Here is a 12,641-nt window from a genome sequence, read left to right on the forward strand (position 1 = left end):
CACCCCAAATGAGCAGGCGAAAACATTTTTATTTACAATCTATCTGCCTGTAGAAGCAAATAGAAGCAAATATAAGAAAAGCACACTTAAAAATATTACCATCAGTATTGAGTACTACAGATGTTTAGGGAATGAAAAAAAAAAGGCTTCATTTAACCAATCCACATAGTTGAGGATAAGCTCCCAAAGTGCATCTACAAATTAGTCTCAAATTCCCTACATACCACACAGCAATATGTAGATGTGGCCCCCTGTGGCTTCCACAGAAACCCCTGCAAACCTTCTGCCTGGGGTCCCATTGGCCCTCCTTACACAGGCTGTAGTCTGCTCCTAGGGGGAAAGCAGGACAACTCGAAGGCCCAGACAGAGGCCCTTTGCCTCGACTAACTTCATCTTCCCAAAGTTGCTCTGACCTACGAAACATTCATTTCCTTCCCCTTACTTTTTCTAACCTCCACTTCACCTTTTTTATAACTCTTCTCAACAGGAACCTCTTTAAGCCATTAGCACCTTAGCCCAGGACATAAGTTCGAATAGATGGTTCCCGGTGTCAGCTAATTTGGTGGCTGTAACTGAACAAAGCTGACATACTGAGACACTGTAAATAAGAAACAGAGTTCTAACAATCATTAAAAGTTAAAATCATTATTTTAAAACTGACAAGAAATTTAGTACTAAAATAATCCCTGGAGTATAGAGGGAAATTGCAAGCACTGTGCTAAGTGTATTCTCTGGACTCGAGTTAGCCAGTTTCTTTGAAGCCGCCTTTCACATCCAAACACCGCCCTGTCCGTCACTTGCAGTCATGTACGGGCTCAGTCACAAAAGCTCCCTGTCATCTCTGAACAGGAGTCCAACGTCTTCCAGAACATCGATTCTGTCACTAACACGTATTTCTTTTCAACCCACATAAAATTATATTAATTTAACCAGGCTAGAGACATTCTTTTTCTGTTAAGATCAACCTTGAGGCCAGACCTGTCCTCCTCTGTGTTTTCCTGCAGGGTCCATTTTGAGGTCTCTCCCTCCAGGTCCCCCTCAGTTGCCTTAGTCAGTGACTCCATTTGCGCTTGCCACACTCAAGATCGAGAAAACGTTTCCCTCGGTTGACACTCCATTAACTTTGGAGGTGAATTACTTTAGAGGTGTGCTTCTGCTAAATTATAACTGACACATTCAGGTCAACCATCTCCCCTCTATCCATCCTGAGTATCTCTCTTAGGTAGCAAGAACAGCCACCTGTTTCCCAGAATCCCTACTTCTCAGAGACTACTACCTCAGCCAGCTGGCTGCCTCGAAGGAAGCCACACACTTTGCTTTTCTTTCATGCATGTCTCATGGACATCAGAAAAACTCAAACATCACCGAAGGTGTCTCATGGTTATTTTCCACACACAAGATACTATAGGACTTTTTGTTGATTTATGAAGAAATGACATTATACAGCGGTGGGCAAAGTAGGTTTACAGTTGTTTGTATGGAAAAATGATACAATAATTAATACAAAAATAACCTAAAACAAAAATAAACTAAGCAAACAACTAGAACAGGAACAGAATCACAGAAATGGAGATCACATGGAGAGTTATCAGCAGGGAGGGGAAAAGGGATGGGGGAGAACAGGGGAAAAGGTACAGAGAGTAAAAGCATAAATAGTAGGTACAAAATAAGGGAGGGTTAAGAACAATACGGGAAATGCAGAAGCCAAAGAACTTATATGTATGACTTATGGACATGAACTACAGGGGGTGAATGTGGGTGGGAGGGGGTGTGCCAGGCAGAGGGGAATAAAGGGGAGAAAAAATGGGACGACTGTAATACCATATTCACTAAAATATATTTTTTAAAAAATAAAATAAAATAATAGTACTAAAATAAACTGTGTGTTGTGTACTCACAACTGTAAACTTACTTTTGCCCACCCCTGTATGTGTGAATATTTGTGGTCTGCTTTTGCCAACATGACTACAAGAGGAAAAATAAAATAAAATACAAGTAGCCACTGTATCCATTGCTTTTCCACACTGTCCCAGAGCCCAACCTGCTCACACTCTCAGATATTCTCACCAGGCTGGGGCATTAGTCATGCTGTAGGTAAGCCACTTACCACAGAGACTCCCAAACACAACAACAGAGAAGATATTTTTCTGTGCCCCACAGACTCCTAAGGTTGGGAGCTCTGCTCCATACAGGGACCCACATTCCTTTCATATTCTTGTCCCTGTGTTTCCAAGACTGTTACCCTCATCCCCATCTTCAGAGCTGGTTAACGACACCACAGTCTGCGAGAATGAGAAGAAGAACTAGAGCAGCATGTGTGACTTCTGCTCACATCTTGTCGGCCAGAGGTGGGGAAACGCCAGTCTTGCAGCTGGGTAGTCTTTGCCACAGCAAGTTTAGACTTAGGTTCAGAGAGTCCCGGTTCACCCGTTGGGGTCACAAAGACTATAGCATGTCTCACATCAGATCCCCAGGAAGCCTCTACCATTGGTGCAGTACTGATTCTGTCAAGTGGAATATTTTTAAGTCTCAAGCATTGTGCTAAGGACTTTACATACAGTAACTCTTTTAACTCTCACAGCAAACATATGAAGTGGACGCTATCATTTTTATTTTAGAGATAAGAAGAACTGAATTTAGAGAAGGAAAGCAAATTTCCCAAGCCCAGGCACCTAACAGGAGGAGAGGGCAGAGGAAGGCAGTCACATGGTTTCCAGGTAGATTTGAAATAAACTAGATCCATGGGCAAAGGTCTGAGCTGACAGAGGTGAGATTGAAAGTTAGGCTCCCATGAGGAGCTAAAGTGGAGACAGGGAACCAGGATGAGGGCAGAAGACTTCAGATGGGATGGTACAAAGTGCTCAAGTTAAATAGAATATCCATAGCCAATTATCACCAAGGTCCTAAGTAAGGAATTTGTTCTTCTTGGTGCCCACCAAACCCTGAGTCTACAAGTAACTTGTCATTTTCTTCTCCAGTTCACAAGAGAGGGAACTCCTGCGTATTGCCATAACCATTTTCCATGTTTCAGGGCTTGGAAGGGACTCCGTCCATATTTAGCCATTCAGCACATGTATTGTATACCATCCTTCAGACAGAACATGGAGAAAACCAAGAACAAAGTCATCCCTTCTCTCACAGAATGCAAAGTCTAACAGGGGAAAGACATTAGATGTCATGCCCATAATAATGTATAACAAACATTATAGTAGGGAAAGTACTGGCTGGTGAGGGACATGGCCTACCTTGTAAAGAGGGATGAACCCATTCTGCCCAGAGAATTCAGGGAGCATGTGTGAGCAAGTGACCCCAGCGCTGACCACAAGGAGTGACAACAGATGGGATAACAACCAGGAAAGTACTCTGCATCCACCCCAGTGCTCAGGTATTGCTCTCTCCTGGTTGCAAAGAGAAGATAGTCTCAGAATTTAAAAATATCATCATCATCACCTATTGTACTCTTGATTTTCTTCCAGATTCTCATTTCCAAAATCCTGACTCTGATTTATTTTAATTTGATCTTTACTAAGGACTATCTTTTCTGGTGACTCTTGTCTCCCTGATAGTGATGATTTCATTTAATCCTTCAACTCCACCTATTTAATTCTCTTGTCCTAAAATTCTCCTCCCCTAAGAATCCTCTCCCCTAAAGCTTTGTCCTGGGGCAACCAATGCTTATGACAGACAACATCCTATAAATAACCAGCTGCTACAAAATGTTAGTTACTACTACTACTAGTAGTAGTAAAAAACTACAAGAATATTTGAATCATCAGCCCAACTGGAGCACCCCTTGAGCCCTTTTAGTCTAAAACATCTTTGGCAAGTGCTCATAGGATCATAAACATACACCATCATAAAAGAGAATAATGAACAATTCTGATGTCATTATTCACACAAGCCAAGAATGGGGGGTTTTAGGTAAAGAATGGGGAAGGCTACCCAGCAGATATCCCTGTAGTTTGTACTCTCTGGATTGATGAGATCTAGAATGAACTCAGCTTACAGCAAGCACAAGAAATAAATAATCCCTTGGCAAGAAGAAAGAAAGAGTAAAGCAATTAAGAAGCAGCACTTGCTAAAGGAGTTCATCATCACCAAGCCTTTATTATATGAAATGTTAAAGGGACTTATCTAAGAAAAAGAAGATAAAAAACATGTACAGTGAAATGACAGCAAACTCACAATTATTAACAACTGCATCTAAAACAAAAATAAAAACAAACTAAGCAAACAACTAGAACAGGAACAGAACCACAGAAATGAAGATCACATGGAGGGTTAGCAACAGGGGAATGGGAGGAGGAGAGAGGGAGAAAAGGTACAGAGAATAAGTAGCATAGATGGTAGGTAGAAAATAGACAGGGGGAGGTGAGAATAGTATGGGAAATGTAGAAGCTAAGGAATTTACAAGTATGACACATGGACATGAACTAAATAAAGGGAATGTGGGTGGGAGAGAGTGTGCAGGGTGGAGGGGAGTGAAGGGGATAAAATAGGACAACTGTAATAGCACAATCAATAACCTATATTGAAAAAAAAAAGAAGGAGGACTTGCATGTTCAGAGGGGTAAGCTCTCCTTTCTTCTGGTACTTTACATTCAGGACTGTGTTGCCATATAAATACTCAGTCATTCACCAAATACTTATTGAACACTTACCGTGTGCCATACAGTGTGCTAGGTACTGAAAATGACACAGTAACGGTTGCACACAGTCCTGGCCACGTGGATGAATACACAAACAAATAATTCCATGATTATAAACTGTACGAAAGACTATAGTGAAAAATTACTTTAATGGACATTTTGAAATGGGATTAATTTGATTAAAAGGCCAGGGAAAGTTTTATTTATTTATTTGTTTATAAATATATATTATTGATATATTATTGATATAAATTTATGTAAATTTGTATATTATTTATACATATAAATATATAAATAAATAAATAAAACTTTTTCTGGCCTTTTAATCAAATTAATCCCATTTCAAAATGCTCATATAAATAAATAAAACTGCATATAAATAAGTAAATAAACTATATAAACTATATAAATAAATATATAAATAAATAAACTATATAAATAAACTATACAATAAGACTATATAAATAAATAAATAAATAAACTATATGAATAAAACTATATATATGTATTTATATTCCCAAAGTGAATAGAAGTGAGCCAGCAAAGTGACAGGAAATGAGAATGGCATTGGGCACTGAATGCAGGAGAAGGTGAGATTTGATGGCCAAGGTTGTGGGAAAGGGAATCTTATGCAAGCAGACCAGTGGGCTTACCTGTGTTCCACCTACACCAGCTCCCCTGGCTATGGCAAGCCAAGAGGGTCATAAAATCTCCACCTCTGAATCCAGGTTATTGGACTGGACTTTGAGTGTTAAGTTGTTCTCTGCCTTCACGGTCAAGATAGGAAGGCAGAAGTTACAAACAGTTTGAATTCTGACCTCTGAGGTTGTTACTCTGTCAATTTTTGAACACTTCAGGTAGAATTAATCATTAGGTATTCTGGATTCACATAATAATTTAATCACACCCTATACTGTCACTACTATTGTGTTATTATCACATCTTTGCAAATTTTTCTCTTCTTTTAGCTTTTGAGGTCATGATATACAGAAAAGTTATATCTTTATTTATATCCTTGTAGTGCAGCACACTGACCAGAAAAGAATACCTACTATGTACATGTATACTAAATACATGAAAAAAATAAGTCAATTAACCAATTAGTCACTAGGTTCTTTGGGATTTGTTTGCATTTCAAGGAGAATGGGTTTGCATATATTATGTGTTTTCACATAAAAGTGTCTAAATAACTGATGAGAAATAGTTTCTTTGTTTTATTGGATGATTGTCAAAATCTTAGTGAAAGAAAAAAAAAGGAAATGGGAAATATACTGACCCAGGCATTAAGTATGCAACTATTTATTTTCTTATAAAAATGTCAGTGTATCATCAAAACAAACAAAAAAAAAAGTTAGCACTGAGTTATTTTAGGCTCTCATTGAAAATGTAATGGTTTCTACTAAAAAAGACTTATATTCCAAACTAACATTATATGAATGCAATTATTCTCAGGATGTCTTATGTGGATCATTACATTTTGCACAACAATGCCAGCCACACACAGTTACTGAGACTCACCACCAACAATGGCCAGGTATCAAGTGTAATAGGACCAGACACAGCAAACAAATTAAAATGTGTGTCTTTGTCGAATGATACTGTTTCAAGGAGTGTAAGTGACATGGCAATTAATGTCTGTGAACAGCTGGGTTTAAAGATAAGTGATTATTTCACCCTGCCTATGGGTAGATCCACCTAAATATGCTGAGATGTTGGCATTTTAAGATACATTTCTGTGAACTACTACGGAGAAAAGCATGCTGTTTAGAAAATTTTGATCTAATCATACCATAGGCAAAAACCATTTTGAAGCATTTCAAGAGATAAACCAAAATTACAGTATGTTAACCAGGAATTTTATATTGCTCTTTATATGGTCAAAGCCAAATCACAGACTTATCAAAGTAGGAAATCATTTGATTACAAAGAATGATTCAGATTCCTTTCTGCATATGCTTATTCCTGGATATGTTCCTTCTTTTTTCCCATAATCTTGGTGTTAAAGAGAGAGAGAGAGAGACAGAGAGACAGAGAGACAGAGAGACAGAGAGAGAGACAGAGAGAGACAGAGACAGAGACAGAGACAGAGACAGAGAGATTGAATTCCATGTATTTGGAGGTTTGCATCAGTTTTAACAGGAGTGTTCCTCAGAATGGCTGTATGGCCATGAAGTTCCAAGGCCATGGGTACAAAGTATGTCCAATGCCCAAGTATCAGTTTTTCTTTAAGTCACAATATCTCCATTACCAAATTGGCTTGATGAGTTCTAATGACCAAACCCACTACAGTGGAGTCTTGACATCCCAAGGGGATATATCCTGTGAGCTTCCAGATCTTAAGAACATTCAGGAACAGTAACACAGAACTGTTGATGGACTGTGTTTTAAAAGATATTTTCACAAAGAAACACTAAACACTCCAAGAGATTTACTCCTTGGGAAATGAGGCCAACTCATTTACCCTCAAATATTTATTGAGGTCTTTCTTTCGTAGCTCACTCACCTCCAAATTATAGTTTCACAAGGTCCTTGACTCTTATTCACACTTCAGCAAATCTACAAGTTGGATTTGCCACATAATTCACACAGAAATGTTAAATCTGCTGATGTAAACATTATACTTCATTTAATACACACACATTTATAGAAGTTTTTTAAAGGAAGAATGACATACTCTAAACTTCCTGAATTTCATTTCTTATTTTGGAAAATATGACAAATACATTGCCCTGGGGTCAATCAAGACCTAATTTCTGATGGTGCATCTGACCTTAAACAAACCCCTTTCTTACCAGGACAGCCCCTTTTTAGGTGTTATTAAAATAAATAACCTTTGTTTCTCCCCCTCATAGAGATATGCTATTTCCAATATCTTGGGGGCCCAATAATAAATTTATAAATGCACAGAAACCTGATTTTCTTTAACTGGTCTTTTTTTTTTTTTCCTTTGACTAACCCTGGCCTCACCTAGCATCCTGACTCACTTACTTCCCCCTCCCTTGCTTAATTAATCATTAAGCCCTGAGGACAGTGAGGTCCTGTTCAGTGTCCAGTAGTCTTGGAAACAAGGTCTTGGATCGACTGACTACAGAGATAGAGTTTTCTATCAAACTAAACATAATATCTTGGCTTCAGTTGTATTTTAGTTCCAGACCCAGGAAGAACAATCCCACAGAACAAATCCTCACAAAATTGGACAGAACAGCTCCATGGCTGACATATAATTTGAACATAAAATGATTCAAGAAAGAATGAGGTCTGTAGGTATAGAAGCAATGAGAAAGGCCCCAACCCAAGAAACGCTGTAGATAGTGAATTATTAGGACCTGGAGACTGATCAGATAACAACCTGAAGCAGGGGCCAGCATCAAATAACTCCAAAATGTTGAGCCAGGAGCACACTGTAGAAATAGATACAAAAGAAGGTTGAAAAAGATAACCTCTGAAGTCCATTCTAATTCTTACTATTATGATTTCCCAAAAAATGGATGAGGACCCCATACTTTTTGGAAACCTGTAAGTCATAAAACTTTCTTCATTCTAAAAGTACTTATTGGGCATAACTATGTACCAGGTATTGCCTAAAGCCTGAAAATACAATGGTGGATAAGACAGAATCTTGTCTGGTGTGGCCTATATTCTAAAAATGATATCTGTAAAAAAAGTCCCTGAAAGTTTATAAACAAAAGGTGATGCAATTCAATTTATATTTTAAAAAGGTCACTTTGCTGCCCTCTAGAGAATGAGTAAAAGGAGATCAAAGGCTAAAGAGGGAAGATGCCTTCAAAGGTAGTTCGGAAGATGAAGGCAGTCACATTAGAGATACAAGATCTTGTTAATATAACGACAATGGTTTGTGCAACATTGTTGTAACCTGGCAGCCAAGGAGAGTGGACTAGAATGCCCATGTGTGAACAATAACAACTTCACTGTACTAGTCAGTGAGGTCAACAGATGCTGTTGAGTGAGCATGTGTATTGTGTGGCCATTGTATTCAAAATGACTGAATGACTACAGCAAAATATCTGCATCCAATTTTGCAGCTTGAACATTCCCCCATGGATACTATTGAGATGATTCAGAAGATCACAGCTATGGGCAACTAGTGATTGGCAGCTTCATCACAAGGCACCCCATCATGCATCACATCTCATGCAGAGGTCTGTGGCAAAACATCGAATCACCCAGGTGACTCCACTGCAGCCCAGAGTTGGTGCCCTGCAACTTCTGACTTTTCCCAAAATTAAAATCACCTTAGAAAAGGAAGAGATTTCAGACCCTCAGTGAGATTCAGGAAAATACAATGGGGCAGCTGATGGTGATTGGGAGAACTGTGTGAAGTCCCAAGGTGCCTCCTTTGAAGGGCATGGAGACATTATTGTTCTATGAGCAATGTTTCTTATATCTTCTCCAATAAATGTCTCTCTTTTTCATACCACGTGACTGGATACTTTGTGGACAGACCTTGTATAAAGAGGTAAAAGTGAAGGTATCTACAGAGAGGGTTCCTAATTGAACTGGATATGATAGTGAGAATAATGGTTGAGTTGTGGATAACTGCTATGTTTCCTGCTTAAATAATCAGAGGTATGTGATTCCTTTTACTCTGATATGGATATTTAAGGGGAAAACAAAGCTATTAGGGAAAACAAAACTATTAAGGAAAACCTTCTTATTAAGGTATCATTGACTGGATATGTAAATAATAAAAGGTATGTCAAATATTAGAGCTGCACCAGTTTCCAGATGAATGGGGACTCACCTTTCTAGGATGAATATGAACATTTGGGGCTTGATCTATTGGCTTTTTGAGCATTCAAATGCAAGTATAGGGGGTCTGGGAAGTAGAGTTGCATATTGAAGCTAAGTAGATCCTCTGATGTGCAAGTCAGAAAAAAATTGCAAAATATTTACCCATCATCAAGTAGCTTATTAGCACTGTCACACTACATATCGCTGACAGTGAAGAGTCTAGGCAGGGATGTTCTTCACCATCTTACTGCCACAGGCAAGACTCCAAGGCAAACAGAAATGTTTGGGGGAGGAAGGAATTAAATGACTTCCCTGTAACAAGTGAGGCTGAATGGCAAAGTCAAATCTTGTCCCATAAGCTTGTGAAACACAAAAGGTTTATTTACGATACTGGTCTCTTATTATTGCATGAATTGCAATAATAGAAGTCACCATCTCTACCTTAATCCTTACTTAGAAACATTTGGTTGTGAACTATATTGATGGTACCCAGAAGCAGCTGATCAATAGTGCAAGGATTCTTTCTGACATGGAAAATCAGAACTTGACAGCAAAATGGACTTTCTGTCTTCGTTCTCAAATCAATAGGTCAATTAGTTCTAGCTCCAAGTATTCAATATATATTTAACCTAAAAATAACAGATTCTTTTGACCCAATTCTATAAATCTCTCTTATTAGTAAGCTATCTATAAATTATTGGGAAAAGACTAAAAATAATTGACAGACAATTCTACAGTGAAAAGGGAGAGAATCCCTTTTATACAGGATCTAGAGACATCTCTGGTTAATTTTTTACTATAAGTCTTAGGGCTTCTATCCTTGTAATAACTCTCATATCTCTTCCCTCATTGCTTACTCCTACTCACTGTCTTTACTTCACCCGTTAATGCAACAATCCCAAACTCCCCAATGCTCTTTAATTCATTCATTCACCATGTATTAATTGAGCAGCTATTTAAGCAGCAGGCACTATTCTATGTACTTGGGAACCAAACAGACAGAACCCTCTGTCCTTAAGGAGGGTACAGTCTACTGGAGAAAACATACAAACAAAAAAATGCAATAAGTAAATAAATTATATAGTGCAGTAGCAGGTCATGAGTGCCACCAAAATAAAAAATAAAATAAAATAAAACAGAAAGAAAAGCCAAAGTAAAGGAAGACTGATATGATAGAGTGGGAAGGGGTGTTACCATATTGGCTAATCTAGTCAGGTAGTCCTCATGCAGAAGGTAAAATGTGAACAGAGATTTTGTGGACGGGGAGGAGTTGGCAAAGCTGATATCTGTGGGAGAAGCGTTCCAAGCAGAGGAACAGCCAGAGCAAGAACCCAAAGCCAGAAATGCAAGGATGCTCATGTTAGCTACAATGAGTGAGTGGGGGGTAGAGCAGGAGAAGTGAGGTCGAGTTCTTATCCTTTTCCTGCTCAGGACTGAAGTCAGAAATGTAGGAGTGACCACAGACTAGCCCTGCCACCACACTTCTATCGATATATCATGTTGACTTTCCCTCATGAATATCCTCCTAATGTCTCTTCTGACTTATTTTATACTCTCTCATCATTTCTTATACGGATTGCTGAAGTAGGACTTATCTGTCTTCCAGTCCATTGGTTTTCAAACTGTGTTCCTATGAATTTCAGGAATTCCTCAAAAGTGACTCAGGAGTTAGTTACTTTAGGAAATTGAGGAAGACTCATTTATATCCCTGATGATAAAGCTATACATCAAAGACTGTTTTCCAAAATGTTGATCAGGGTTGTCTCTGAGTGATAGGATTTCACATGATCTTTACTTCCTTTCAGAACTTTTGGTATTGCTTACTTTTTCTTTGGAAAAGTGTATATTATATTTATAATAAATAGTATTATTTTATTTTAAAAATATTAATAATAATATCTTTCGTTTGTGAGGAGAGTCTTATTCTACTTATTTATTGACTTATACTACATTGCTGAGTACAAATCAGTCTATAAAATGATACTGTGTCTCTGTCTTTACAGATGAGAGATGACAAGATACACACCGACATATTACCAATGGTTTTCTCTGGACACTGTAATGATTGGTGAATTTCCCTTTGTGTGTTTCTATACTGTCACATGTTCTATGCATTGAATTTATACATACATATATTACATGTATAATTTTTTTAAAGAGCAGTGTTATTTTTATATGTTCCATACATTTTAGAAAAACTAAAAAACTTAGTAGAATCACATATTTACATTGAAACTACCTTTCTTAATACCAGTTAAATTTCCTATCCATTCTCACTTCTTGAGATGTACTAGTACCCTGCTGACTTACTGGCCATGTCTAGAAACCCAGGAAAAGAAGACATTCCTACAATCATTTTTCTTTGTGCAGCTTAAAATAAGGAAAATGACTGACAAATGTCACTGGAGAGGCTGCACAGGGAAAGCCTGCCATCCTTCTAAACATGGTCTTATGTGGATAAAGACAGGGACTTCAAACACCAAGTGGGATGCTCATCACATTTTTGTCCAGATTCCCAGTGACAATAATATTGTCTATTCATCTCAGCCATTTAATACCTGCCCTTTAATTTCTGTTTCTCAGACCCAGAAGCCTGTTTTTCCCTCATATTGAAATACATGCATTATCATTTCATTCCCTCACCTTTGGAACTGCATTCTTTTGCTCACATCCTAATCTTAAATGGTTAAATTATAAACCTTACCTTATACTGTTCCTAGAAATCCTAACCAGAAAGGCTCTCCTCAGTGAGCCCTTGGTGTCTTTATTTTATATCAAAGCCATCTTCCCAGTCAATGAACCTCCCTAAAAGATTAATGTAGTTTGAACTTTTATAGAGGAATATCATTTGTGCGCTGTCATATTTAGCACAAATGGTGCTTCAGTCACAGCTCAGTAATATTCCAGCATATTATTTCCAAGGCATTTGAGAGTTTAAAGAATTATTGAAGGGCACGCTGTACTCATTTGGTAATAAGGCAAAGAGCACTGCTGTCTACATATGATTTCAACAAATGGAATCACCACTAATTTCATTGCACGTAGCAAAATAGTTGTGATAATAACCTGGGTAAAATATCCCACTGGAGGAAATAGATGGGATAGAGTCTTTTATAAGACCTCCAAGAGGTATTGAGGAGGAAGTCCTAGGAGTTGAGGGCAAGATGCTGAGAAATCACCTTCCCACGTTAAATGTATACCCTTGACACCATGCTTTTTGTCAGCCCTGAGTGTGAGGCC

Source organism: Phyllostomus discolor, chromosome 7, assembly GCF_004126475.2.
Source record: "Phyllostomus discolor isolate MPI-MPIP mPhyDis1 chromosome 7, mPhyDis1.pri.v3, whole genome shotgun sequence".
In the NCBI taxonomy this organism is placed as follows: Eukaryota; Metazoa; Chordata; class Mammalia; order Chiroptera; family Phyllostomidae; genus Phyllostomus; species Phyllostomus discolor.